Source organism: Agelaius phoeniceus, unplaced genomic scaffold (assembly GCF_051311805.1).
Source record: "Agelaius phoeniceus isolate bAgePho1 unplaced genomic scaffold, bAgePho1.hap1 Scaffold_444, whole genome shotgun sequence".
Classification (NCBI taxonomy): domain Eukaryota; kingdom Metazoa; phylum Chordata; class Aves; order Passeriformes; family Icteridae; genus Agelaius; species Agelaius phoeniceus.
Genome location: NW_027510014.1, coordinates 1 through 5,254, shown reverse-complemented (window position 1 = coordinate 5,254; position 5,254 = coordinate 1).

Here is a 5,254-nt window from a genome sequence, read left to right as displayed (position 1 = left end):
GGGGTATTTAGGGGCTGTTTATGGTGTTTTGGGGCTGTTTTTGGGGTGGTTTTGGGGCATTTTTGGGGGGTTTTGGGGGTGGTTTTGGGGGTATTTTCAGGGGTATCTAAGGGATGTTTATGGTGTTTTTGGGGTGGTTTAGGGGCAGTTTAGGGGCATTTTTGGGGTGTTTTGGGGGTTATTTTCAGGGGTATTTAGGGGGTGTTTATGGTGTTTTGGGGTGGTTTAGGGGCATTTTTGGGGTATTTTGGGGTGTTTTGGAGTGTTTTTAGGGGTATTTTCAGGGGTATTCCGGGGGTGTTTATGGTGTTTCAGGGATGCTTTCACGACTGTTTTGGGGTGGTTTTGGGGTATTTTTGGGGGTTTTTTTGAGTTGTTTTTGGGCTGTTTTCAGGGTGTATTTGGAGGGTGGTTTTAGGATGGTTTCAGGGTGTTTTTAGGATGATTTTGGGGCTGTTTTGGGGTATGTTTGGGGGTGCTTTCAGGCTGGTTTTGGGTGTTTTTAGCACGATTTGGGGCTGGTTTGGGCATGGTTCAGGGTATTTTGGGGGATGTATTTAGGGTATTTTTGGGGATGGTTTCAGGGTGTTGTTAGGATGATTTGGGGCTGTTTTTAGGATGATTTTGGGGTGCTTTCAGGCTGGGTTTTGGGTGTTGTTAGCATGATTTTGGGGGCATGATTTTGGGGTTTGTTTTGGGGTGTTTTCAGGCTGGGTTTTGGGTGTTTTTAGCATGATTTTGGGGCTGTTTTGGGGATGCTTCTAGGGGTGTTTTGGGGGGTGTATTTAGGGTATTTTTGGGGATGGTCTCAGGGTGTTGTTAGGATGATTTTGGGGCTGTTCTGGGGTGATTTTGGGGTGCTTTCAGGCTGGTTTCAGGATGTTTTGGGGATGATTTTGGAGCTGTTTTGGGGATGATTTTGAGGTGCTTTCAGGCTGGGTTTTGGGTGTTTTTAGCATGATTTTGAGGGTGGTTTTGGGGATGGTTTTTGGGTGTTTTTGGGGTATGTTGGGGATGGTTTCAGGCTGGTTTTTGGGTGTTTTTAGGATGATTTTGGGGCTGTTTTGTGGATGGTTTTAGGGTGGTTTTTAGGATGATTTTGGGGTGCTTTCAAGCTGGGTTTTGGGTGTTGTTAGCATGATTTTGGGGCATGATTTTGGGTTTGTTTTGGGGTGTTTTCAGGCTGGTTTTGGGTGTTTTTAGGATGATTTTGGGGCTGTTTTGGCAGTGATTTTGGGGCTGTTTTGGCGGTGATTTTGGGGTTGTTTTGGGGATGGTTTTTGGGTGGTTTTAGGATGATTTTTGGGGCTGTTTTGGGGATGCTTCTAGGGGTGTTTTGGGGGGTGTATTTAGGGTATTTTTGGGGATGGTTTCAGGGTGTTTTTAGGATGATTTTGGGGCTGTTTTGGGGATGGTTTTTGGGTGGTTTTGGGGTATGTTTGGGGTGTTTTCAGGCTGTTTTTTGGGTGTTTTTAGCACGATTTTGGGGCTGTTTTGGGGGTGATTTTGGGGTGTTTTCAGGCTGGTTTTGGGGTATTTTTAGCACGATTTTGGGGCTGGTTTGGGGATGGTTTTTGGGTGTTTTTGGGGTATGTTGGGGATGGTTTCAGGCTGGTTTTTGGGTGTTTTTAGGATGATTTTTGGGCTGTTTTGGGGATGATTATGGAGATGTTTTCAGGCTGGTTTTTGGGTGTTGTTAGCATGATTTTGGGGCTGTTTTGGGGATGGTTTCAGGGTGTTTTTGGCACAATTTTGGGGCTGGTTTGGGATGGTTTCAGGGTTGTTTTTAGGATGATTTTGGGGCTGTTTTGTGGATGGTTTTTGGGTGGTTTTGGGTATGTTTGGGGGTGCTTTCAGGCTGGGTTTTGGGTGTTTTAGCACGATTTTGGGGCTGTTTTGGGGATGGTTTTTTGGGTGTTTTGGGGATGATTTTGGGGCTGTTTTGGGGATGATTTTGGGGTTGTTTTGGGGATGGGTTTTGGGTGTTTTTAGCATGATTTTGGGGGTGGTTTTGGGGATGGTTTTGGGGATGGTTTCAGGCTGGTTTTTGGGTGTTTTTAGGATGATTTTGGGCTATTTTGGGGATGATTATGAAGATGTTTTCAGGCTGGTTTTTGGGTGTTGTTAGCATGATTTTGGGGCTGTTTTGGGGATGGTTTTTGGGTGTTTTTAGCACGATTTTGGGGGTGGTTTTGGGCATGTTTTAGGGGTGTTTTGGGGATGATTTTGGGGCTGTTTTGGGGATGGTCTCAGGGTGTTTTTAGTGTGATTTTGAGGCTGTTTTGGGGGTGATTTTGGGGTGCCTTCTGGCTGGTTTTGGGGTGTTTTTAGGATGATTTTGGGGCTGGTTTGGGGATGGTTTTGGGGGGTGTATTTGGGGTATTTTTGGAGATGGTTTCAGGGTGTTTTTAGTGTGGTTTTTGGGCTGTTTTGGGGATGATTTTGGGGATGTTTTCAGGCTGGTTTCAGATGTTTTTAGCATGATTTGGGGCTGTTTTGGGGGTGATTTTGGGGTGGCTTCTGGCTGGTTTTTGGGGTGTTTCTAGCATGATTTTGGGGCTGTTTTGGGGATGATTTTGGGGATGTTTTCAGGCTGGTTTTTGGGTGTTTTTAGCATGATTTTGGGGCTGGTTTTGGGATGGTTTTTGGGTGTTTTTACTGTGATTTTGGGGGTGGTTTTGAGGGTATTCTCAGGGTGGTTTTGGGGTTATTTTAGGGTGTTTTGGGGTATTTTTGGGGCTGTTTTCAGGGCGTTTTTTTGGTGTTTTTAGCACGAATTTGGGGATTTTTGGGAGGTGTTTTTGGGGATGTTTTCAGGCTGGTTTTGGGGGGTTTTGGGCTGTTTTCAGGGAGTTTTGGGGATGGTTCTTGGGTGTTTTTAGGATGATTTTGGGGCTGGTTTGGGGCTGGGTTTTGGGTGTTTTTAGCACGATTTTGGGATGGTTTGGGGATGGTTTCAGGGTGTTTGGGGGCTGTGTTTGGGGTATTTTTGGGGATGGTTTCAGGGTGTTTGGGGATGATTTTGGAGCTGTTTTGGGGATGATTTTGGGGTGCTTTCACAGCTGTTTTTAGGGTGCTGTTAGGATGATTTTGGGGCTGTTTTGGGGGTGAATTTGGGGTGTTTTTAGCCTGATTTTGGGGGTGGTTTGAGGGTATTCTCAGGGTGGTTTTGGGGTTTTTTTGGGGTGTTTTGGGGTATTTTTGGGGCTGTTTTCAGGGCGTTTTTTGGGTGTTTTTAGCACGAATTTGGGGATTTTTGGGAGGTGTTTTTGGGGATGTTTTCAGGCTGGTTTTGGGGGTGTTTTGGGCTGTTTTCAGGGTGGTTTGGGGTGGTTTGGGGTTATTTTCAGTGTGTTTGGGGTGGGTTTTTGGGCTCTTTTCCGGGTGTTTTGGGGTGGTTTTTGGGTGTTTTTAGCATGATTTTGGGGTTGTTTTGGAGGTATTTTCAGGGCAGTTTGGGGTGGTTTTGGGGCTATTTTCAGGCTGTTTTGGGGCTGTTTCTGGGGTGTTTTCAGTGTGGTTTTGGGGGGGTTTTTGGGGTGTTTCTGGGCGTGTTTTGGGGGTGCTTTTGGGGATGTTTTCAGGCTGTTTTGGGGATGGTTTCAGCATCACTTTGGGGGTGTTCTGGCCGTGATTTTGGGCGTGTTTTCAGGCTGCTTTTGGGGTGTTTTGGGGGTGTTTTCAGCATCACTTTGGGTTTTTATGGGGGTGATTTTGGTGATGTTTTGGGGGTGTTTCAGCATGACTTTGGGGGTGTTTTGGGGCTGTTTACAGCACAACTTTGGGGGTGTTTTTGGGGATGTTTTGGGGGTGTTTTTAGCATGATTTTGGGGGTGGTTTTGGTTTTTTTGTTGTTGTTTTCAGGGGTGTTTTTGGGGATGTTTTCAGGCTGTTTTGGGGGTGTTTTCAGGATGTTTTTGGGGTGTTTTGGGAGTGTTTTTGGGGTGTTTTCAGTGTGACTTTGGGGGTATTTTGGGGTGTGTTTGGGGATGTTTTCAGGATGTTTTAGGGGTGATTTTGGGGGTGTTTACAGCATGACTTTTGGGGTGTTTTGGGCGTGATTTTGGGGATGTTTTGGGGGTGTTTTCAGCATGACTTTGGGGGTGTTTTAGGCGTGATTTTGGGGCTGTTTTCAGTCTGGTTTGGAGTGTTTTGGGGGTGTTTTCAGCATGACTAGGGATGTTTTGGGGATGTTTTTGGGGATGCTTTCAGGCTCTTTTGGGTGTGTTTTCAGCATGACTTTGGGGGTGTTTTGAGGGTGTTTTCGGAGATGTTTTCAGGATGTTTTGGGAGTGATTTTGGGGGGCGTTTTCAGCATCACTTTGGGGGTATTTTGGGGTGTGTTTGGGGATGTTTTGAGGGTGTTTTGGGGGTGTTTTGGGGGTGTTTTGGGGGTATTTTCAGCATCACTTTGGGGGTGTTTTTATGGATGTTTTCAGCATGACTTGGGATGTTTTGGGGTGTTTTCAGGCTGCTTTTGGGGTGTTTTGGGGGTGTTTTCAGCATCACTTCGGGGTATTTTGCGGGATAATTTTGGGGATGATTTCAGGATGTTTTTGGGGTGTTTTCAGCACGACTTTGGGGGTGTTTTTGGGGTGTTTTCAGCATCACTTTGGGGTGTTTGGGGGTATTTTTGGGATGTTTTGGGAGTGTTTTCAGCATCACTTTGGGGGTGTTTTTGGGGATGTTTTTGCAGGTGTTTTCAGCATGACTTTGGGGGTATTTTGTGGCTGTTTTTGGGGCTGTTTTGGGCTGTTTTCAGGGTGTTTTGGGGATGGTTTGGGGGTTATTTTCAGTGTGTTTGGGGTGGGTTTTTGGGCTCTTTTCCGGGTGTTTTACGGATGGTTTTTGGCTGTTTTTAGCATGATTTTGGGGTTGTTTTGGAGGTATTTTCAGGGCAGTTTGGGGTGGTTTTGGGGCTATTTTCAGGCTGTTCTGGGGCTGTTTCTGGGGTGTTTTCAGTGTGGTTTTGGGGGTGTTTTTGGGGTATTTCTGGGCATGTTTTGGGGGTGTTTTGGGGATGTTTTCAGGCTGTTTTGGGGATGGTTTCAGCATCACTTTGGGGGTGTTCTGGCCGTGATTTTGGGCGTGTTTTCAGGCTGCTTTTGGGGTGTTTTGGGGGTGTTTTCAGCACGACTTTGGGGTTTTTATGGGGGTAATTTTGGTGATGTTTTGGGGGTGTTTTCAGCATGACTTTGGGGGTGTTTTGGGGCTGTTTACAGCACAACTTCGGGGGTGTTTTTTGGGGATGTTA